We start from the raw sequence: 25,625 nt of genomic DNA on the forward strand, positions 1-25,625 counted from the left end.
TTTTACCAGATTGGAAAGATCTCATATACAAGCCTATGGATTGTAGGAACATCTTTTGTGTGAGGACCAACCTAACCAGATTCTGAAAATTTGATGGCCTTGTGGACTACCAAAGGATACATTTTTCAACCACACCTACTTTCAAAGGTAGACTCTTGGGCTGCAAAGTGGTTCTTATCAGTCTCTGTCAAGAGTGCAGTCACACAAATGAAACCACAGATCTTTGAAATATGGAGAAACAACATTATAGTTGTAACTTATTTTAATGCAAGTATACAGTTGAATAATATCAGAAAAACTCATAAATGGACTCTGAATGGACAAAAAAATAACAAAAAAATAAAGGTTGAAGTTTGAGGACTTCAGATCCCACTTACTCCCAACAATGGGGCAGCTAGGTGGTGCAGTGGATAGAGCACTAGTGCAGGAGTCAGGAGGACCTGAGTTCATATCTCACCTCAGACACTTGATACTCACTAGCTGTTTGACCTTGGGCAAGTCACTTAATCTCAATTGCCTCATCCTGGGTCATCTCCAGTCATTCTGATGAATATCTGGTCACTGAATTCAGATGGCTGTGGAGGAAAAGTGAGGCTGGTGACCTGCACAGACCTCCCTCACTCAAAACAAAGTCAAGTGCAAGTCATATCATTATTTCTCTGATGGCATGGTCTTCTTCAGCAACAAAGGATGAACACACACTTCCAACAGTAGATGATTCTGTAATCTGTAACTGAAAGATAAAACAAGGCATTTGAACTCAGGCCCATAGCAAAAGTAATAAGATCACAGACTTGTTGGTGGTCCAAGGGAAAGAGCATTGAACTTAGGGTCAGAGAACCTGGGTTTGAATTTTTATTTTACCACTTACTAACTTGGGCAAATAGCTTAAACTCCATGGGTCTCATTCTCCTTACCTTCCGCAGGAAGTCTTCACCTGGTCCCCCCACCTGGTAGTGCCTTCCCCTGCACAATTTCCTTGTGTATACCTGCTTTGGATTAGTCTCTTACAGACCTGTATATGTACACGTCATCTTTCCCATTAAATTCTAAACTCACACCTGGAGGGCAAGGACTTACTTCACTTTAGCCATACAGTAAGTGCTTAAAAATGTGCAACTGATTAGCCTGGATGTCTTCTGAATTCTCTTCCAAGTCTATAGTTGTGAACCTATTTAGAAAGAGGGAAACCTGTAGTACCCAAAACCTTCTAGCCCTACTCTGCATAAGAAGAGAATCTCCAAGCTGAAGTCTGCCCAGAGGTCCTCTAGAAAACAAAGACAATATAGCTCCTACCTCACCAAGTTCTTGGGAGGATTAAACAATTGGAAAACATCTTGGAAACCTTAAAGCAATTTAACTCTTTGGATCCTTGGTTACCTGGTCTGTTACGTAGAGAGTTTGGATCCAGTTTCTCTGTTCAATTTGTTTCTCATGGGTATTTTCCAGACTTCTACCTAAGCCAAATAGTGGTTACTGTTCATGACCTTCTACGTTAATACATCAAGAAATTCTGATTTTGTCAGCATGAGAATCCCCAGTGTGGGAATTCTTTCTATTTCTTTCTAAGCCATTCATCAGCTCCAATAGTGCAAGCTTCCCCAGGGCAGGTACTTTTTCTTCTTTGCACAATGCCTGGCACATAGCATTTAATAAATGCTAGGTGATCCAGTGATCACCGATACAGACAACAACCCATTTGTAACTTAGGCAACTCTCTCTCTAAGTCACTTCCTCAGAAAAGAAAGATGGGTAAATGAAAAAAGGATGCTCCCTTAACTAAAACTCACATCTTTCTCTTTGCCACTCTGATCTATTGTTTCTAGACTTGGCACTTCTGGTGCCAAGTAGAACAAGAAACAAGTCCTATCCTTGTTGCCCTGATAGCTCTTCAAATACTTTTGAAGACCCTCATCAGATTTCCACTAAATTTCTCTTCTCCAGGCTAAAAATCCCTCCTTACTTCAATGGCTCTTTATGGCACAGTCGCCACACACCTCATTAATGTAGTCATCCTTCTCTAGATATCAACATCTTCCCTAGAAAGTGGCATTATGAACATGCTATATTACCTGAGTTATCTGTCCAGGGTAGAGCAGAACAGATGAAGTAATGATTAGGGCCAAGTGTATTCTGTGTTCTGGACACCAGACAGCAAAGAATCTTCAAGTGTCACAGACATTATATATAGTACCTACTATGTGCTAAGTGCTTTACAAGTATCATCTCATTTTATCCTCATAACAACCATAGGAGGTAGGTGCTATTACAATTGTAACAGTTTAGGGTCTGAGTCTGAAGTTATGTGATTCACCCAGGGTCACACAGATAATAAGTGTCTGAAACTATATCTGAATTCAGATCTTCCTGAATGCAGACCCAGCATTCTGTCCACTGCAACATCTAGCTGCTTCATATAGTCATTTATACATACATACACATATGTATTTATGCACATATATTTATATATACTACATGTATACATGCTTATATGTGTACATATATGTGCCTTGTGTGTTTGTATATAAATCCTAATGACTACATCTGAAAGTGAACATAGTTTAGAGGAAATAAAGCTGGTAACATTTTATTCATAGTTATGAAATAAGATATTTTAAGATATGAATAAATTCACCATATTTGTTGACTTCCTTCTAAATTTCCTTGTTCTTTAACCATATTAATTACAATAATGCTGATTTACATTAAAATTGTGCTTTATACCTCCCAAAACAATTTTGTGCACATTTTCTCATTGATCTTCACAAACCTGTAAAGTAGATAACACAAGCAGTATTATCCTCATTTTACAGATGAGGAAACTGAGACAGTGATATTTATCCAAAGTCAAAGCAAACTTGTACCCAGGCTTTCTGTCTTTTAAGTACAATGATCTTTCCATAAATCTATTGATACCTACAGGCTATACATTTCCTGAACACAAATAATGATGATAAATCCTAACAAGTTAAAGGCTTAGAAAATATAAAAGCCAAGTGATCAATAGATACAACAAAAATAGTAGTACTGAAGAACATTTATTTATCTCCCATTGTATCCAAAGCACTTTACTAGAGTTAGGGAGAAGAGCTGCCTTCAGGGAGATTACAGTTTGGTGTCATCGGCTTTTGTTCTATCCCATAGAAGAAGGTTAGGGTAGCATCCACCAAGAAGTCCAATCCTTCATCCACCTTTAGGATTCTGATGCTGAAAATAACTCCCTCTCCTTTTTAGCTTTCAGATAATGAGGCATATCTATTGATCTCAATATTAAAGCCTGTGTTTTAATAATAAATGATAAGGAATAGAAATTCAGCAGTCTTCATTAGGATGTATATCAAGAACACTTTCGTTCTTTTCATATCATTACTTGGTAGACATTCAAAATTTTAGGAAGGCATTTTCTTCCTGTAACATAATCAATTCTTCCCACATAACGTGAAAACAAAATTAATGCAATTATGATTTAGGCCAGCAAAATCTTTGACTGAAATATCAAGATAATTAAAGAAAACTTTGTGTAGGGTCCAGAATGTTGACTTTAATTTCCTCAACTCTTCACTTCACGTTTAGTATGTAGCACAGCTGTACCTAGGGTACTGCAGTCTGGACTTTGCTCCAGGGTACCAAATTTAGAGGGTACACATAGCACTTTCAGTCTTTCATCAGCATGGAAACAACAAGTTTAGCACATCATTAGCAAATATAATTAATTTTAAAAAGGAAATGACCATATTGTGGACTTGATTAACTCTCCTCTCCTAACCCAGTCCACTTCACAGGCACTATTTCCCTGGATCTCTGTCCTCCCACATAACTTTGCGCCACTTGTCCCAGGCACAAAAGTCCCTATTTATGGCTCTGATGGGTAGATTTAGTCATAACCAGTCTAGTCTCATCCTAGTATAGATGTGGGGATAAATAAAATCTGCAACCTCTATAAGAGAGTTTCTTTAAGGAAGGGGTTTTTTTAACCTGAAGTCCATGAACTTTAAAATTTTTTTGAAAACTACATTTCAATATAAATGGTTTCAGCTATAATGCTTCATATTTTATTTTATCCATTTAAAAGCATTTTTTAAAGAAGGGGTCCATGACATAAAAAAGTTAAGAACCCCTGCTTCAAGGGTTGGAAGTTTAATGATTTTTCAGAGTGATCAAGTGCCTGTAAAGGTCATCTACCTTACATAGTTCTGAATACTTTGCTTCCAAGGGAGTATTACTCACTGTGGCTAAATGGTTGGGCTAACCCTGCAGTTTCTGATAGATTATAAGTTGTTTATTTAGTTATCATGGCTGCTTAATTTCAGAAATAATCATCATTTTCATTATGTAAAGAAATTTTCAATAATCCCTATGGACCAGCCAACTCCCAGAATATAATTCTTTACCTCTTCCTTTGTGCCATAACTAGATGCTAGCTGAACCAATTAACTGTACTGTATAAGCCAATTAGCTCTTCCTTACTTTTCATATTGAGTACATAATCTATCTGTTCCAATTACAGCATGTTTGGCAAAGTTCAGGGCAATGCTTACTTTTACCATACTATTATGCTCACTTCAATGCATTTTACATCATAACACAGCCTTCAATGGCAACAAATCTTCTCTAGCTATAGGGAGGTCTCTGGTTTTCAGCAATACTGGGAGCATCTCCCATCAGGACTATGTATGCTCCAAATTGGCATTGTGACTATCAGACTAGAGCACTGCAATCTGGTCTCTTCACACAACAAAGACAGAAACGAAACACAACTAAGCAGATAGTCCAACCCCATGCTATGGTGCTTAAGATACAAAGAGCTACTTTGAGAGAAAAGGAGGGTCAGTTACCTACAGATATATTCAGGATACACAGAAAACAGCAGGACCCACATTTGGGGAAGCCTAATAGAATCATTTTTAATATACCAGAGGTTAATGAATATGATATGATAAAGATGACTCCTTCTGCCCAAATTTGTCCCCTGTGCTCAAGCACATACAGAGAGGAAAAGATGCCTGTCACCAAGGATGCAACCCAGCATTTGGAAGAGTACGAAGAGGACTGTTGAGCATAGCTACTCTTGGACTTTCTAAAAGACATTTAGCCAGCTTTGGCATCCAAAAGGAGAATGAGAACAGACCAGACAAGGGTCGGGAAATGTGTAACTTTGTCAACATTTATTTTCACCCAACAACTCATTAAATCACCATAAAAGTCATTGCATATGGTCGGATTTGACAGTTTAAATTCCATCACAAGTCATAAGTCAAGTTAAACTCATCATCCATAATGTAGTTGGGGTGTCTCATCCATGAATTATGACATTTTTATAACATCCCAACTGCAAATTACCAACTTGTTCCCCGTCCTGCCAATCTCTTGATTAAATGGGAGACAGCTCTGCATTATGGAAATATATTATGGTGGAGGGTGGCTATCATTTGTCTCGGGTGCTCCTGTACCCTTATTTAAAGCTTTATCATTAGAGCAGCTGGTCTCAACTGAGTAGTTTATTTAGCAAAGTAACAGTAGGAGGGACCAAGTAGGGAAAATGTTCTTTTTCCAAAAGACCCATGTCCCATAAACTGGCTTCTTGGGTTGTCTCATTGCATCTTTCTACAAACCTTGTGTGTAATCAGCTCCTATTGTATCCCGTTTTATCCCTTTAGCTCACTCTCTTCCCAGTTTGCTTAGTTTCTCTGCCATTAGGAATAAGAAAAGTGTGTTCAGTGCTGTGTCTTGTACTGGAGATGGGCCAATAACTTGTGTCCATCAATAACCCACAAAATGGTTTGTCATCTGGAAGCTAACATTTCAACTAAAGAAGTCTTTCTAGTTGCTATCATTAAGCAATTATTAAAGATCTACACTGTGTTAATTCCAATGTGGGGAATGTGGGAATGAAACCTATGGGGAGTAGTTACTCAGAAACTCCCTCCAGCAATGCGAATAGGTCATTGTCTATAATTTAGAGATGTTGAGAGATGCTCGAAGTACTAAGTGGCCATGGCCATACAGCTAGTATACGGTTGAAATGGGAGTTGAAACTAGGTCTTCCCTCTCAATATACTACTCTACATCAGAACATATGTGTGTATAATAGTCTTTTCTAAAAGTTTACCTTCTGCAACTGCATGACATAGAAGTGTTCCAAATACATTTAAAAAACATGTCAATTTCTAAGTGCTATTTGATTTGAAAGGTTTCGTGACATAATGGGTAAAGAGCTGATGTCAGAGCCCAGGGAACCTGAGTTCAACCCCTGCTTCTGATACGCCATCTGTAGGACCATGGACAAATCTTTCATTGCTCTAAGCAACTTTCCAAGATGAGAAGGTGCTGACTTGCATTGGTAAAAGAAGTTTCACTCCAAGAAATTCCCTTCTGCCAATGAAATCACAGGTCTACACTTTATCATCTTTCTTTCATATTTGTTTGTGGTCTTAGATTTTAAAGTGAAAAGGGGTCAACTTGTCCAATCCCCTTTAGGGATTCGAATCCAGACTTTTTAACTCTAAACCCAGAGCTCTGTCCACTTCTTTGGGTTCTTCTTTCAGGAATACAGTTGGGTTCTTGTTTTTTAAGAATGGTTGCCTTTGCTGTGCCATGTAAAGTGTCTTTTAAAAGTATCTTAAATAATAATTATTATCATTTCTATAGCACTTTCTGGTTTAGAAAGACGTTTCCTCAAAATACCATAGTGAGGGAGATATAGTATTTTTATCCCCATTTTATAGATGAGGAAACTGAAACTCAGATGAAATTACTTATTCATAACGCACAGCTATGAAGTAGCAGATGTGGGGATTGAACCCAAGTCTTCTAATGCTAACTCCAGTGCTTTCTTCAAATATTTTTTTCTTCAAAAATTTATTCAGGACACCATTCATTGAAATCACACTGAATGTAGGTCATTGTCTGCTCAGGTAGTGTCAACCTGGTGCTAATGAGGTGAAGGTCTTTGGTATGATCCCAGTCATGGCCTCTTTGCTTTGTCAAAGGTGGTCATAGGTTACACCATTAGCTTGAGCAGCTATTGGGTAAAGATAGGCCACCTAGAGTCTTAGAGAGTTGCCTGGGAGGCTAAATGTCTTGTCCATATGTGGAGAGTACATAGGGCAGGGCTTGTTCAAGGGGCAATTTGTCAGTCAGTCAATAAGTATTTATTAAATGGCTATGTGTCAGACACTATGCTAAGTACTGAATGAGTAAGATGTGTATTGAGACTGCAAAAATCCATCATCACCTCTAGAAAACAACTTCACAATTGATCCACTATTTATTGAATATCTTCTATGTCCTTGGCAGCTCTTCAGCTTATAGAAAGTACAGTCCAACACAGAAAAAAAATCACGAAAAACTCCCATATTCTATCATAAAGTCCATCATTCATTATATTCTCTAACATCCCTTCCAGTTCTGAATTTTATGATGTCCTCCATGACACCTTACCTTATTCTGTCTGAAAGTCTCTCCCTTCCCAAATTTTTCATGTACAATCAATAGTAACAGTGATTTATTTTTGTTTACTCATTTTCAGTCATATCCAACTCTCCAGGACTCCTGGGGGGAGGGGTTGTTTGCAGATAGTAGAGGGATTTGTCATTTCCTTCTCCAGCTCATTTAACAAATGGGAAACTGAGGCAAACAGTGACTTGCCCAGAATCGCACAACTAGTAAATGTCTGAGGACAGACTTGAACTCAGGAAGATGAATCTTTCTGATTCCAGGTCCAGTATTCTTTCTGCTATGCCACGTGGCTGCCCAATACATGTGCAAAGCACTGTGCAAACCTCAAAATCTTATGTAAATATCAATTATTATTCTATCATCTAACCATGTGTCCTCCACCATCACCCGACAGCAGAAGGCAGTGTATCTAAACAGATGCTTTTGTTGGCCAGGTTTTTTTAAAAGCTGATATAAATAATCCCCAAGCTAGAGAAAGCAACATTTTTCAACTTTTAACTATTTTATTCCAGAAAGAAAGAGTGTGTGTTCGTCCTTCATTGCTGAAGAGACCATAGCATCAGAGAAATGATGACATGACTTGCACTTGACTTTGTTTTGAGTGAGGGAGGGCCGTGCAGGTCACCAGCCTCACTTCTCCTCCAGAGCCACCTGAATCCAGTGACCTGATATTCATCAGGATGACTAGAATGAGGCAATTAGGGTTGTGACTTGCCCACGGTCACACAGCTAGTGAATGTCAAGTTTCTGAGGTGAGATTTGAACTCAGGTCCTCCTGACACCTGCACTGGTGCTCTATCCACTGCACCACCTAGCTGCGAGAGAGAGAGAGAGAGAGAGAGAGAGAGAGAGAGAGAGAGAGAGAGAGAGAGAGAGAAAGAGAGAGAGAGGAAGACAGACAGAGAAGGAGAGATAGGCAGACAGAAACAGAGAAACAGAGACAAAGAGAGACAGCAGTTAGATTATTCTCCCAGAATGTTTTGGTAGGATGATAACTTGTTCCTAGTAATGAGTTTCTTGAAGCTTTCTGAGACCTTGCTCCCAAAACTTACATTTTTTATTCTGGCAGTTATAAGAGGCTTCTAGGACTGACTTGGCTCATTATGATGAGAACTGACCCCAGACTTAATCTTCAGGCTCAAAGTGAAAGTACATTAAGCCATCCCCAACACTTGATATGTCACTGGGGACATTTTGATATCTTTTTATCCCTGCTGGATGGTTTTCATCTTGTTGCCCTCTGTGCTCATGATGCTGCTTGAGAGTGTGGAGGAGGGCTCCAGACTGTCACAATGAAGGCTGTTCCTCAAGTGTATCTGACCTACATAGACCCAGGACTTTCTAGGCACATTAAGATTAGTAAGAAGCCTGGAGGTTCACCTCATCTTTTTCTTTTCCCAGGTAGGGGCAGGATTGCAAAGTGATTTCAAAGATGGATGTCAACCCCAAATTCTGGTTTTTTAATCTTCAAGGTGGAGAGTATGTTTTCTGGTATCCCACAAATGGTACTGTGAATTTAAAAATTCTAGGGACATAGTTTCTAGGTAATTCAATCTTTTCATTAGTAAGGCTAGCATGTTATTAATTTTAAAAGGTCATTGGCATTCTCGAATGCCAAAGATTCCCCCACAGTGGTGGGCTCGCAGTTTATGTGTTCTTGGAAGAGTAGGTATTCTTTAGGGTGGCAATCAGCTCTAATTAGCTAACAATTAATGATAAAATGAATGTTACAAGGAGAGGTTGGCTATATTACAATGAGGATCTTGAGGTATGTGACTTGGATCACTTGCCTGTTAGTCAAAGAGACTTATCAATTTGCATCTCACCTTTCTGACAAAAGGGAGAATTCACATTTTCCCAGATCTGTCTAAGTAAACACAATGAGCAAAAATTACCTAAACTTAGATTTTCTTTTCCTGGATAAGTCTTTGAGAAAGATTTCTCACACTGGTTGATTTCTGGATGAGGAAGTAGAAAATAAGAAAGATCTTGGTCCTAATTCAGTAATTAATTATTAATACAAGAAAGAAATAACCACATCTTTCAGTACCAAAAATTCAGAAAGTTCTTCCCAGTCTTTCATCATTGTTATCAACAATAAGTATAACCTACGAGCTCTGGTGCTTTGGAAAGCACGCTTGAAGTAGGAAGACGGGCTTAAATTCCAGTTCTGCCATTTACTACCAATGAGACCTTGGGCAAGTCACTTGACTTCTCTGTGCCTCAGTGTCCCCATCTGCAAAATGAGAAGAATAATATCTGTACTCTCTACTTCACAGGGTTGCTATAATAGAAATTGTATCATTTGTTCAAATGAGTTACATAAAGGGCTTTCCCCAATGGAAATATAAGCAACTTGAGATCAAGGACTATTGGGGATTTTTTTGGTCTTTATATCATGAGCACTTAACAAAATGCTTTGTAACACAATAATTCTTAATAAATGCTTGTTGAAATCAATTTAAATGTTGTAGAAATAGCAAAAATCATTTTAATGACAGGACAGCTTCTAGTTGTTTTTGTTGGGTATTTTTGAGGAGGGATTCCCAGTGCCAGTAAAGAACAGATTCTTAGGGGATAGACTTTGTGTCTCTTTAAAAGTCTGATACAGTTTCCATTAATTTCCTCAGGCCATTAATGACTTTCTCTCTTTGTAAGGCACTGGAGATGAGTGACATGCTCCAAGGTATCCCACTGTCTCTCCCAAACCTTGCCTTCTATCTTCTGTCCCATTTTACTATCCATTACCATCCCTCACATACTTACTACAGAGACTTCTCTGTATCCTTATAGATGCTTCTGTCCTAGAGGAAATCAAGTCTATTTGGTGGTTTTTTTTTTAAATCCTTAGTCTGATCCAATCAAAGTTAGAGAAAGAGAGAACCCTTGACTACCCTATACTTGGTATATTTTTTGCTTAATCTGGTTTTCTAGCATGATACTCTGTGACTATCAAAGTGTCTCTGTGTCTCTCTATGTCTCTTTATGTATTTCTCTGCCTCTCTGTTTCTATCTCCCTCAGTCTCTGTCTCTCAATCTCTGTCTCTGTGTCTCTGTCTGTCTCCATCTGTCTCTCTACCCCTCTCCTTCCTCTCTCTCTTTTTTCTTGCCCCCTCCCACAGTGAGAATCCCTTCCAATGCTACTATATGGCTCCATATCATAAAACCCCATTTTCTTGAAAGACTCAAAATTCCAAGTAACCTAAAGGACAAAGGGAAGATGCATGATGGGCTAAGCAAGTTTTAGCATTTTATAACTGATTGCTTAAAAGATGTGACCAAAAAAATGGTCAAAAAATAAGAAGGCCAAAAAAGGCCCAAAAATGAGAATGAGAAACAACAAACAGGCACCATGAGTGCTACATTGACACTCCTGACAGGAAGACCTCCAAGCCAGTTGGGTCGATCATCTACAGAAAAATGTATGGAGATGAATGGCAAGAATGTCACAGAATTTGAAGGCAAGGAGGGCTTACAGTCTGCCACTTAATGTCTTCATGACTTTACCCAAATATTCTGAGCCTTATTTTCCTCACCTGTAAAATAAGAGATTTGCACTGGATCTCAAAGTTCCCTAATCCCACCCTTGCTTTTTTTTCTTCTTATGAAGCCATAGATTACAGTGGAGAGAACTCTGAATTTTGTATTAAAGAGCCTGGGTCCAAGTCTCACTCCATAGCTTACTATCTCTGGGACTCAGGGTTAAGTCACTTGAAATTTCTTAGCCTCAGTTTCCTCATCTGTAAGATGAAAAGTTCGGTCCTTTCCAGCTCTCAATCTGAGTCCTCTCATTCTAGGACAACAAAAAGGAGTAGCCCGGCTAGAGTAAAAGATAAACATTGGGGAATAATGAGAAAGTAAGAGTAGATAAAGGGGAACAGATTAAACAATCAATCAACAAGCATTTATTAATTGCCTGTGTGCCAGACACTCTGCTGAGCGTGTCTAAGTGGGGATACAAAGTCAAAATAAAAAAAGGTCCCTGCCCTCAAGAACCTTGCTTTCTTAATGAGACTGCACATGTAAATCAGTGTACACAAGACAAATACAGAGCAGATGGAAGGCAGCCTCTAATGGAAAGGCCCTAGCAGCTGTGATGACCTAGAAAGGCTTCCTAGAAAAGATGGTGCTTGAACTGAATCTTAAAGGAAGTCAGGATATTTAAGAGTCAAGGCTGAGAGAGGAAGCTTTGAAGGTTTGGGAGACAGCCAGTTCAAAGAAACAGGAGATGGAGATAAGCCAGTATGTTTTAATGGTAGTAGTGAGTGAGGGGGAATAATGTGCTAAAAGACTGGAAAGATAGGAAGAAGGGCAGGTTTTGAAGAGTTTCAAATGTCAAACAGAGTTTTATATTTCATCCCTGAGCTAAGAGGAGTTTACTGGACAAGGGGGAAGGAATGTGACATGGTCTGGCCTTCACTTTAAGGAAAATTGCTTTGACAGCTGTGTGAAGAATGGATGTGAACAGCAGGCGATCCAATTAGAAGGCCACGGTGATCATCTAGGAGAGAGATGATGAGGATTTGAACTGGGGTGGTGACATTTTTAAGTGGCAAGAAGGAAGAGATGCTGAAGAAATCGTAAGATCTGGCAACTGGGCAGTTACGTAGTATGAGATGGGAGGTGAGGATGGTGCAGAGGTTGAATACCTGAGGTTCATATCTGACCAGAAATATCTCTGGCCTCCTTGCACCCCTATGATGGTGAAATTGACGGACTTGTTGAGTACCTTGGGGTGAATGAGACTGAATCCTTAGGTGCAAAAGGAGAGGAGGCAGATTTAGGGGGACCAGAGACTAAAAGGACTCATTTTTGAAATATGCCTTTTTTCCTTTACCATGAAATTTAAAATTTCTAAGAAAATGGGAACCAGCATAAAAACAGATTTCAGTCACTGTGGGACAACATGAGGAATGACAATTATAAACCTGCTGTCTCCAGAAAAGCACTTCATTTACAAAACAGATTTGACAGCTCAAGTTTGTTTCCAAGGCAGAGCAACCCTCCCTGGCCCCCATGCAACCCTGTGAGCTTGGATTACAGTGTTGATGTGGGCTCCTCCACCGAGACCCCCTAAAAGGGAAGTGATGAATGAGGTCCTGTCAGGCTCCATTCCCTGGGTGGCCTTGAATCTATCCAGTTATACGTTACCCTGCCAGGGCTGACAGTGATGAACACAAGGCAGGCAGCTGATGACACCCCGATTCATTACCCCAAAAGAGGGAGAGCTAAAATAAAGAGGAGATGGCAATAGCTGCCTTCAAAACGTCACTCATTCTCTGCAGACTCTGCCTGGAGAGGAAAGGATGGGCTCAGTTTGTGTGTTGGAAATGGGGTTTCTAAGGGTACTAAGAGCAGTGCATGAGAAAGCTACATTAAAAGGTAGCCTGGGAGTTTCAGCGTGCCAATCTAGAGATTTGAAGTCACTCACCAGCTTTGCAGAGAAACAGAACGAATGTACTAGCCAGCTTTTTTTCTTTTTTAACCAGTTTAGATTCATCCAAGGTAAGAGGGACAGAGACAGAAAGGGAGAGAAGGAGAAAGAGACAGAGACAGAGAGAGACAGAGACAGAGAGACAGAGAGAGAATTTAATCTTGCCCTACCTAAATTTGGATTTATTTCAGCAGAGGCGATAAGTATCTATGTCTAAGTAAGTCCCACCACCCTCCCCAATCTGCTGATATGAAAATAAACACATGCCTTGAGAAAAAAATTAACCACTAGCTGGGAATTGATCCAGTCAATCTGGAAAGCAATTTGGAACTGCACACAAAAAGTCATTAAACTGTCCACACCCTTTGACCCAGCAATACCACACTAGGCCTATCTCCCAAAGAGTCCAAAGGAAAAGGAAAAGGACCCATATGTACAAAAAAAAATTATTGCAGGTCTTTTCATATTTATAGCAGATCTTTAATTTCTGAAAGCTGGAAATTTAGGGGATGCCTACCTCCTATGGAATGACTATACAAATTATAATCTATGAATGTAAAGGAATATTTTTACTCCCTATGAAATAAAGAAATAGACAGTTTTACAGGAAGACCTCTGCGAACATATTCAGAGGGAAGTGAGCAAATGTAGGGAAAGAGTATAAAGAAAAACAATTATGAAATTTTAAAAATATAGATGATTGCAATAAAAAGCTGTGAGTGCCAAGGATGGAAGGTGACAATGCAGCCCACTTCCTAACAGAGAGGAAACAAAGCTAAAGCAGAATGAGACATTTGTTATAGCTGATATGGGAATTTGTTTTGCTAAATTACGCATTTTTATTATGAGAGTTTTATTTTTCATTTTTTTGTTTGTTCAGTGAAGGGAGGGAGTAAGAAATACATGGGTATAAAAAAAAATTTTTAAGAAGCAATTAATCACTACTTTTAAGACACTATTAGTGTCTTAAGGTCTGTATAATGAGAGTGAAGAAGTTTGATCATGTCACTCCCTACTCAGCAATCTGCAGAGCATACCTGCTACTCAGAAGATGACTCCAACCAGTACTTGCTACATCTTTATTGCACAGGATTCAGTGCAATACAGTCAGAGGAACAGAGCTGAAATCTTGACTTTGTGGGGATTATAACTGCCCAGTCTGCAAGAAAAAAAAACACAGACAGAGCTCTGAGACAACGGTATTTTATTAAAGGGTCCATGGTCTCCTCCAATGAACAGGACACCAGATCTTCCTCACAGTCTGAGGAGAGGACTTTATTTTTAGTTCAATACGTGAACATTCTAGAGGGGCTATCCAAAGTACAGAATATCCGATTGGTTGATAGACCTTGCTTCGAGGCCAAAAATGATGAATCATCTGGAAATAGTGTCAGCAGTGGGGCTCAAATTGGGCAAGTATGGAGCGTTATTACTAACTAAGCAATCAAAAGATAAGATAAGATGGTCACTTGCTCATACTGGAAAAGAGGAGGTAAAAAAATAAGTTGGGGGATTTTCCATGTAATTGAGTCACTTCTGCCATGCTGGGCTTGGTCACTGTAACAAGGAGAAACAAGGAGTAAGAACCTCTAGTTAGTTTCCTATGGTTAAGCAAGTGAACTTACAATCTCCAATTCACAGCTCTGGGGCCTAATACATAGACCTTACAATCACTACCCCTATGGAATCACATCAGACTGACTGGAATATAGTAGGAGCCCAAATGAATATTTTCTCACACCGCTACTTACTTACTTGTGTAATCTTGGCAAGTCATCCAAACTCTAAGGACTTCAGTCTCCTCATCTACAAAATGGTGGTGGAGTAAGGCAAGATGGTGTTGAACCAGATGACTTTTGAGGTCCTATCAAACTCTAAACTTTTGATTGTATGAGCCTTTATATATATATATTCCAGAAGTGTTCAATATAAATGAATTCAACAAGAGTTCACAGAACACTAACTCTGGGCTCAGGAATCATAGAACATTCTGTTAATACATACCAGGAAGTCCTAACATGGACTCCCTTTTTCTCATCAGGAGGAAAAGAAAAATTTAAAGTAAAAGCTTTAGCTTTGTTTCCTCTCTGTTAGGAAGTGGGCTGCATTGTCACCTTCCATCCTTGGCACTCACAGCTTTTTATTGCAATCATCTATATTTTTAAAATTTCATAATTGTTTTTCTTTATACTCTTTCCCTACATTTGCTCACTTCCCTCTGAATATGTTCGCAGAGGTCTTCCTGTAAAACTGTCTATTTCTTTATTTCATAGGGAGTAAAAATATTCCTTTACATTCATAGATTATAAGTATGGAGTATATATATATATACTCTTACCAAATTCAACTTCTAGCTAGTTATTCCTTGAAATTGTCCTTGTACTCATGAGGATTGTCCTCCATGCCTGAAATACATCCCTTCTACTGTTCCATCTATTGAAATCAGGACTTGGAGTTAGGAGGATCTTGCTAGCTGTAGGACACTAGACAAGTCTCTTAATGTCTCTGCTCTGAATTTTCTCATCTGTAAATTGACAAGGATAGTAACACATACCCCACAGGACTGTTTTGAAGATCAAATAAATTAACATATGTAAAGGACCTTAAAGCATTGTATGAATACTAACTATAAGTAAACATTTAACATTACACCTCATCCAGGAAGCCTCCCTTGATTGATACCTCGCCCCTTCTCCCCCAAATCAAAGTGATCTCTCCTTTCTCTGATTTTTCCATAATATACTATCTGGATCCTCTTTCTTCCCATCATACTATGACCTACCTTATTCCCTATTTATTTGTATACCTAGGAGGCAGCATGACATAATGGACAGAGAACTGAACTTAGCGTTAGGAAAACCTGATTTCTAATGCCACCTCAGATAATTACTTGCTGTGTAACTTTGGACAAAACATTTAACCTCTCTGTGCTTCAGCTTTACTCAACTACACAAATGAAGGAATCAGACTCTATGGCCTCTAAATTCCTTTCAATTTAAATCTATGATCCTATGTCATTTCTATCAGATTATAATCCCCGAGGGTAAGAGAGGTATTGTTTTTCATCTATGTATGCAGTGTGAATTACAGTGCTTAACAAATGTTTGTCACATTATCTCATTTGCTAAATTTGACTTCTCTCCCTCCCACCACCCCAAGCTAAGTGGCTTTCAATAAAACCTTTTACTTTAAATTTTTCTTTTCCTCCTGATGAGAAAAAGGGAGTCCATGTTAGGACTTCCTGGTATGTATTAACAGAATGTTCTATGATTCCTGAGCCCAGAGTTAGTGTTCTGTGAACTCTTGTTGAATTCATTTACATTGAACACTTCTGGAAGACATTTTTCTCACTCCCACCAACTATCTCCCTTAGCCACTGTCATTTTCTTCTCCTGCTCATTTTACAGAAGAGCAAACTGAGGTAACCAGAGTTAAGTGACTTGCCTAGGGTCACAAAAGTAGGAATAGTCTCAGGTCAGATATTAACTCAGGTCTTCCTGACTTTAGGCCTGGCTTTCTATGTACCGCACCACCTACCTGCCCCATATGCCCTAAGTAGAGATAAAACTAATCAGATTCTTCTGCTTTCCTTTAAAAACAATATCATCACCTTTTCTCCAGGGGAATATTCGCTATTCATTCACTTTTTTTGAATTTCCTGATTCTTATATAAAAGTAAATATAAGAAGCCTGAGGGCAAGAACTGTCTGCCTTTTGCATTTGTATCCCTATCACCTAACATGATAACTGGCACCTGCTTAATACTTGTCAAAGCAGCAAATGCTTCTGATCACCATTAGCAGAGATTCTTTCCCTGGAGGTCTATAAATTTGTTTGGCAGCATGGCAATCACTTCAGTATAACTGGTTCCTTTTATGCATTTTATTCGATGCATTTTTTCTGAGAAGGAATTCATAGACTTCGTCAGACTTCCAAAGGGGTCCATGGCATATAAAAGGTTAAGAATCCTTGACCTGGAGTTATGGCATTAAAAAGACAAGGTGGGCTTAATGGATCAGTATCGAACCTGGATCCAGGAAGATTTCACTTGAAATCCCTTGACTTGGCTCTGTGATGGTGGGCATGAGGTCTATGTGTGTGCATCTGTGTGTCTGTGTGTATATAAATATATATTTATATATGTAAGTATATATATATATATATGTGTGTGTGTGTATATGCATGTCTGTATGTATATGGATATATGTATGGATATGTGTATATGTATGGCGTATGTGTATATGTGTATGTGTATGTGTGTATATGTATATGTATACAAACAAAGGCAGTTAAGTGATGCCATAACAAATAGTACCAGCTCTAGAATCAAGAAGACTCATCTTCCTGAGTTCAAACCTCTGCCACTGCCTATGTGACTTTGGAAAAGTCACTTTAACTTCTTTAGGCCACATTTTGAAAGAGCTGAACTCTAAGGTCCCTTCCATGGGCAGCTAGGTGATACAGTGCATAAAGCACTAGATCTGGAGTCCAGGAGACTCATCTTCCTGAGTTCAGATCCAGTGACCCTGGGCAAGTCACTTAACCCTACTTGCCTCAGTTTTCTCATCTGTAAAATGAGCTAGAGAAGAAAATAGCAAACCAATCCAGTATCTAGGCCAGTATCTACTCATGAAGAGTCAGACACAACTGAAACAACTGAATAGCAACAGAAATATATCATATATGTCATACATATATGTGCATATATACACATGTATATAAAAATCTTATCTGAACTTCACAAAAACCCCACAAGTACCACAAAACACCAAAGAATCCAAATCAGAAACTTCGGCGTTGGCAGAGAACCTAGCATCTCTCTAATTTAATATACCTGAAAAAGGATTGCCGCAATAAGGGACTGTTCAGCTTTGCCTGAAGACTTCCCGGATGCCTTTTCACTTTGCGAGCCTCTCCCCTTTTCTTCTGAGCTCCGTGTTTCCTTACATGTGACTGATATTTCAAACTTTCCGAAGCCTGTGTTTAAACAATACATTAATAGCATTTCTAAAGTTTGACCTTTGATTTTGCTCTCTAAACACAGACACAACATTATTTACAGACTAACCTAGCGGGCAAAGCACAGATAAGAATCAAGAAGGCAGATGTAGATGTATGTGTTTATATGCATATACGTGTGTGGGGGGGTGTGGGGGGGTGTGGGGGGAGGGGGTGTTTTAAAGTTTTATTAGGCATCATGGACCAAAATGCCAAAAACAGGAGAAAAATTGAAATACCTAACATGCAACATTGCTTTCTTATGGACCCAGGTACAATTTCCTCCAGGAAGTCTTGACCCTCTATTACTCAAGGTATCCACAAATTACACACAGAGCTGATCTGCAGAGCACTACAGGATAACAAGAAATGGCTTCAACAAGTCTGTAAAATCTCTTCTTCAGAGGGCATCTAGGTTTCAGATGGTCAGAACTGATTACTGAGGAATGCTTGGAAGAGATGAGACCACCGATGGTCAGAATTGATTACTGAGGAATGCTTGGAAGAGATGAGACCACCCAATGAATCGCACAACAGCAGAACTCCCTATTCTGCCTCCTCTCTCCTGGGTCTTAAAGCAGACCCTTCAGAGGCAGCTGATAAATGCTCACTCTTCTCCACAATTGCAACCAAAAAATGAAACACAATGTCAAATAAGCGGAAGAAGCAGATCACTTTTTTTGCCCTTTGCTTATAATGTTGGACTTTAGGATTTAGAAGAGATAAGAAAAGTTTCATGCTACTATTTTTCATTAAATAGGACTTTTCTCTCCAGTATTTTCAAAGAAAATGTTTTCATTCTAGTTTTCCACCATACAAAAAAAAAAGTTACACCTCCTCTCTCTTCCTACATACAAATTATTCATTTGTGTGGATCACTTTCTATTACTTCTCTATCTACTGGTGACCAATCCAGAGGAAACCAACTTAGGAGAACTCTTATATCAAGTCATTCGCTAGACTGAGATAGCTTTAACTCCTAAGACTTGTTTTAGAAGCTTCCCAGAGGTTCTCTGGAGACAAACGTAGATCAATGAACCAGAATAAGCCAGAGAAGAAGTTTTGCCATATACCCTTCCACTACTACAGTATTTCACTTCAATAGACAAAAGGTCTTTAAATGGAAATAATCCAATGTAGCAAAAGAACCTCTGGAGTAATAGGTCCAGAACTATGGATAATAGGAGAAGAAATGAGAGGCTAGAGTATGAGATCACTTCTAGTACTCATCCCTCTGTGCATGGGGACAGACAGTCTCATAGCCTTTGGGTACCACTCATGATGTTATATGGTATAACTGATTAAAACCTTACCCATAAGACTGGGCAATCAGTTGCCCTGTCTACCAGTAATAATGTGTGATAATATTGGGGACCAAGGCCCCATAACTCTGCAGACAGTTCCACTCTTTCATTTTAGCTAGAAGGAACAGAAAATGAAGTCTGGCTGATTGCCCTGAGAACCGTTAGGTCTTCTTTGACTTTAAAATATTACCCCCCAGAGCTCAGGGTTTGCTCTCATCAACCAGGCAATGAGCTAGCTACATTTACTGCTAGCCATGCAAAGCAAGGCATTCAAATTTGGCCTCCTTCAGCAAAATTAAATCCAGAAAGAAATCCACAACATGATCCAACTAAAATTATATTTAAATTCTGTCAGCCCAATAAATAATTTCAGTGAGTACCTTCAACTTTCTGTTAATTACAAAATTAGCAGCTCTCCAAAGAAGCAAAGAAAGGCAGTGCATGTCTTGTAGGTCCTCCTGCAGCAACCAATGTGGAAGCATATGACTTAAAAGGAAAGACTTCTGCTAGTCTTGAGTTTAACAGCTTCCAGATGACTTCTATCTCTATTTTCCCTTTTTCCAATGATAGGACCTCAGAAGTCCTCTAGTTGAACTCCTTTATTTTACAGATGATGAAAGGAAGAACTAGAGATGCTAAGTGGCTTTCCCAAAGTGGTTTCTCCAAGTAGTAAGTAGAGAATCAAAATTGAAACTCACATCCTGTGATTCCAGTTCAGAGATCTTTCCAGTACACAATACTTTTCATTCTTCTTGACTCCATCTGCATAGCTCTATATTCCTCATCATTTCTCTTTGCATAGCAGTCTCTTCTAGTTATTACAGCCACATATAACATGGTCCCCTTAAGGTAATTTAAGCAGAAAGGACTTGCTAAAGTTATCAAGGAGAGGAGGGGGAGTAATCTTCATCATCATCTTCATCATCTGTATTTACACAACCTTTTGGAATTTGCATACCATAATAATTCAAACCCAGTGGAGAGATTGGTCTGAAGAAAGACTAACCTCAGGGGCACCTTTTCCCCTCGTCTTCCCCTCACTTGGAATGAAATGGAATAAGCATTTATTAAACATCTACTATGTACCAGACACTGTTCTAAGTGCTTTACAAATATTTCATTCAATCTTCATAATAACCCAGGGAGGTAAGTTCTAAATTATGGTTTCCATTTTACAGTTGAATGAACTGAGGCAAACAGAGGTTAAGTGACTTGCCCAGGATCATATGGCTAGTAAGGACAGGAATTCAGTTTTTATCTCAAGTTTTACCAATTCCAGGCTTACCACTCAATCCCACTATACCACGTACTTTCTTTCTCCCCCAAATATCCCAATTCCCTTCACCCAGACTCCATCAGGGCTGCCAATCAGGAAGAGTAACATGACTGTTCATGCTATTTGAATGATAGGAGAGTGAATAACTCTAATCTTTCTGGCAAAATGGAAAATCATTAGGCGCTACGATCTTCCCTACATCATATCCCTAACACTATCATGTAACCTAAGAGCGTGCCCTGAGGATGCCCTGGCCCTTGCCATCCACTCTGCTGCTTCACCCTTAGGACTTCCAGGGTTTTACATTTGGATGATGCCATTAAACCCATTTGTGTGTTATCTCCTCCAATTACAGTATAAACTCCTTGAGGGAAAGGACCACCTCATTTTGTCTGCTTGTATCCTGGAGGCTTACTTAACACAATTATCAACACATATGAAGCCCTTAATAAACAGTTTTTCATTCACTTTAAAAATGAGAAATCTGAGTCTGGGAGTGATCAAGGTAAGTCCCTAACATCCCATGACTATAAAATGGCAGAAATGGGACTGGAAACCAGGACCCTGAATCAAAGTCCAGTGATAGCTCCACCACTGCATCACGCTTCCTCTCCAAATATCATCTCCCCCCACCACCACACACACACACGCACGCACGCCTCCAAAAGAGAAAAAACTAGAGCTTGAATAAAGCATTTAAGTCCAAAGTATTTTTACTTTGGACTGCATGTGCTGTATTGTTAACTTTCATCAAAGGAGTTCATATCTTAGGAATCGCTGAAAAGTTTCAAACGTGAATGATGATTGATGGCTGGTCAAAAGAACAGCCAGAGAGTGATAAGCCGTAGATCGGAAGGCGCTGAGCTTGCTTCAGGATTGCCCGACTGGGCCTTTCAAATGTCTTTCATCACAATCTGTGACTATAAGCACTGCAGGGTGAGAACAAGCCTGGACTTTGTGGAATATTCTTAACTGCTGATATGTAATCCATATAGCCGTTGGTTGCAACCCAAGGATAAATGATTTAAAGAAATGGAGACGCAGGGGCTGATTTTTTAAAAGGAAAGTTGGAGGGGGGAGAAAAAAGAGTGAGAACAGTAAGATTTATGTTAACCCGTTGGGAGTGCACTGGAAATCTCTTTGATGAAGGATTGAGATTGCTTTGATGCAGACTTTACTGAAGGAAAAACTAAGTGTGGTGCCCAGGGATTCTAGGTGATGAGGTCACTTATCAGTCTTCCCTGACTTTGAGGTTGTTTTTTCTTTCAAAATCCAGCATGGTGCCAGATTCTCTCATACTGCTCTGTAGAACAAATACCTCTATTTCAAGAAGAGACTTTTATAGGGATGACAATTCCTGGTGTAATTAGCAGAAAATTTGACTGGTAAGAGAAGAAAAAAGCACTGTGATATAAATGGTACACAGGCATAGCCTTAGAAAAGAGATACACAAACTCACACTCATGTACATATACATACACATCTTATCACACCAAATATATTAATATAATGAGTAAAGGGATGATTAAAAAATGTTTTCACCATACTCCACCACTAGAGATTTCATTTTTCTATATGATATTCCCAGCAAGGGGCAGCTAGATGGCAAAGTGGATAGAGCGCAAGGTTGGAGTCAGGAATCTTCCTGAGTTCAAATCCAGCTTTAGACACTTACTAGCTGTGTGATCCTGGGCAAGTCATTTAACCCTACTTGCCTCAGTTTCCTCAACTGTAAAATGAGCTGGAGAAAGAACTCCAAATGGGGTAACAAAGAGTCATACATGACTGACAAAGTACTGAACAACAACATTCCCTGTAAGCTCAGATTCTATCTCTTCTTATGCAGTAGACTCGAAGTTGAATTTGGATCAATGCTATGACAGAGCAGTCCGTAAAACAAATGTGCTCTTAGGGCCATGTTAATAGAGGCATAGTGTCTGGGCCAAGGGAAATGATAACCCTGCTGTTTTTTGCCTCTGACCACATATGGAATATTGGATTCAGGCTCTGGCAGACACACTTTTAAAGAGAGGTACTGATATGCTGGAGAGAGTCCAGAACAGGGTGACCCAGATGGTAAATAGGCTTGTGTTCATGCCATAGGAAGATGATTAGAGAGAAGAACTGGGGATATTTAGCCTGCAGAAGAGAGGATGCAGAGGGCAGATGATAGCTGTCTTTAAGTTTTTAAAAGGTTATCATGTGGAAAAGGGATTAAATATGTTCTACGTGGCCCCAACCAGCAGAAAACCACGAGAAATGGGCAGTAAACTTGGGCTGAATGTAAGGTGAAACCTTAGAGCTATCCAAAAATGTAATGGACTGCCTTGAGAGATGGAGAGTTTGCCTCCATCAGAGGGCTTCCATCAAAGGTTGGGTGACCCTTGTTGGAGTTGTTGTCAAAGGGAGAATTCTTATTCCAGTAAAGATTAGAATAGGTGATCACCACGGTCCCTTCTAGCCCCATAAATCTGAGCTCTATGCAGGGGCTCTCAGAGCTTTTAAAATTCCTATGGCCATAATTTTCACAAAATAAAGATTCATAAAAGCAAAATAAGGCATTTAAAATGGAGTCACTATTTGAATTTTGTTTAAACATCCCGTTCTAGTATTCCTATGAAAATTCACTAAGTGTTTGAGGAAACATAAATAATTTTCCATGTATCCCATGTGAAATTCCTTTTCACACCAAGCATGCTGTGGCCATCCAAAAACTTTCATCCTCAAGCTAAACATTGATGGTGCTTTTTCTGCTAAATTTGTGAACCCTTTTGAGTTTTAAGCCCAGACTCAATAACCCTCTTCTGATTGGCCTTGCCTCTATTCCTGTCCTAAAGTGACCATTCCAGCTATCATTGAACTTGAGGGCACAAGATGATCTTGTGTTCTACTCTAAAAAGAACAATCTTCAATTCCCTCATGAATTATACACTCCCCAAATTTTCTTCATTAATACATTTACTTTAATAGTCCAGAACAACTCTCAGGTCTCAGGTTCACCAAGCCTCTACTATTTTTGTGGTAAGCTGTCTCTGCTCTAGGCATACTTCTTTCTCCTGTTTTGACAACCTATTCTGTCTATCCCTGCTCTTTTCTGGAAACTCGATGCTCCATGCTTAGACAATCAGATATCCCCTAACCAACCCTTGACCTCTCTTTTCCTCTGATACTAAATATAGATCACCAAATCAAATTGAGAAGTTGTCCCCTCCCTGGGAAACTTATAATCTTCCCCTAGATCATCAGACCCATGAGGAAGAATCCTGACCTTGTGCAGGAGGAGGGAACAGGTGCCAAATGGAGATATCATTCACTACCTAGCTCCCAGTCACAACTCCAGACCTGAGACCTGTGCTTGAGGGTGGCATTCCAGGATGAAGAGCTGTAGCTCCAGGATTAAGAGTGTCTAGGCTTTTCAAATGATCAGAGAACAGGTTCAGAAGAACATGATAGCTCTGTGGCTCTAACTCCAGGAGCAGGGCAGAGTCTCATTTTAAGACTCCAATAATCAGGGCAAGAACTCCAGACCCAAAGGGAGCCTGAAATTATGTCACTCCGATCCCACAGAGCTTCCTAGATGATTGATGGGGCAGAGTATAGCAACAGTCTACTATAACTTCTAATCAAGGACGGACCAACAGGAATGTTGCACAGACCCAAAACCAAGTCAGTATCTTGGTGGGAGAGCTCAGACTAGGACAGTGGTGATAGCCAACAAACTTCATCCTTTCACCATTTAATTTTCGCTTTTTCACCCCTCACCCCTTTTGAGATTACAGAAAACTTGCAGGTACTAAACCAGAGTTGTCCCTGAGATCCTGAAATAACACAAGAATCAATACACCCAAAAAAGTTGCAAAGGGACTTAGGTGGAAAAAATGTTCAGCCTGAATATCCTCCTCAGGTGTGTGCAGAGTCCTATCCTAGTACAAAGTAGGCTGAAGAAATAAAAACAAAAATGAAAAAAGAAAAGAATTCCACCACAAAGAGCTCTTATGCTGAAAGAGGTGCTCAAGATGCAAACCCAGAATAAGAAAATGACTCTAAATCCTCAGGGAAAAATAGAGCTCAAACACAAATCAAGTAGGGTTCCTGGAAGAAATAAAGTAAGAGTTGGTTTTTTTAAAAGAGCTAAAAACTATTCTAAAAGCAAAATGAGAGTGCTAGAGAAAAAATGGGGAAAGAAATGAGGGCTATGGAAAAAAGATTTGGAAAGAGAATTTAACAGCTTGGAACAAGAGACACAAAACCTTATGGGGTAGGGAGAGGAGAGAGGGAACTTCCTGAAAAATGAGAATTAACCAAACAGAGGTTAATAACTCCATGAGACAATAACATAGAAAGAAAAACTCATTAAGCTTCTCTGGTACAGAAGTGTCCATTAAACTTCCATAGTATAGAGGACTCAGAACACCAGCTGTCTGCCACATCAACTCCTAAAATTAACAGGGAGCTGGTGGAACAGTTTGTGCCAATCCTGGTGGCTACCTCACTTCAAGATCATTATAACCTTACCTTTTTCCTTCTAAAGAGACCTAAAGATCATCATATCCAAGATTTGACTGCCTCCCTGGCTGCTGTCTTTCCCCTTCTTGGGTTTCTTTTATTAAGTTTTGGACCTTCTCTGGTGGGAGGCAAATTACACTGTAATAAAGGCTTAATTTCTCTGAACATTACTGATTGGTTCTTTTGTGAAACCTTCTCTAAGTCCCCAAACTGCTATAATGGACCTGGATCAAAATTGGTACCAAGAGTACAGTATATTTCACAACAGACCAGCTCAACTCAAATTCTCCTTTCGACTGTTTTCTTTCTGTTGTAACCTTATGACAGTGGTGGCTTGTATTATCCCATTCCACCCCCCCTCCTTCTCTCTTCCTGTCTTTGATACCTTTTCCTGAATGTATTCTTTGTCCTTCTTGTTGGATGAATGTGTACTTGACAAAGAAAAAGAAAAGTGAGATAGTCTCCTATACTGAGTTGGTGACCTGTATGCCTTTTGTTCATTTTTTAAAATTTCCCAATACCCCATGAAAATTTGTAAAGATTTTGGATATTGGTTGATGCTGTCAGGCCCTAGTCTGAGGACAAAAGAAAAAGCCTTCACAGGCCTTCATCATAGACCTAGAGGGCCAAATTGAGATCCAGACTCTCC

At 39.4% G+C, this 25,625-nt stretch overlaps 1 long non-coding RNA gene across 2 annotated transcripts; it reads right to left on the bottom strand.

Moving 5' to 3' along the window:
- Positions 1–274: 274 nt before the first annotated feature.
- On the bottom strand, positions 275–22,825 carry LOC140510616 (uncharacterized). Of its 2 annotated transcripts, none has more exons than XR_011969309.1 (4): positions 19,893–22,825; positions 17,727–17,869; positions 13,930–14,051; positions 275–733 (listed from the first exon to the last, which is right to left on the bottom strand). It is a non-coding gene; the product is annotated as an uncharacterized lncRNA (long non-coding RNA). The 2 variants fall into 2 exon arrangements; XR_011969310.1 differs by lacking the exon at positions 275–733 and adding an exon at positions 9,442–9,694.
- Positions 22,826–25,625: the final 2,800 nt, after the last annotated feature.

The sequence above is a fragment of the Notamacropus eugenii genome, chromosome 6 (assembly GCF_028372415.1).
Source record: "Notamacropus eugenii isolate mMacEug1 chromosome 6, mMacEug1.pri_v2, whole genome shotgun sequence".
In the NCBI taxonomy this organism is placed as follows: Eukaryota; Metazoa; Chordata; class Mammalia; order Diprotodontia; family Macropodidae; genus Notamacropus; species Notamacropus eugenii.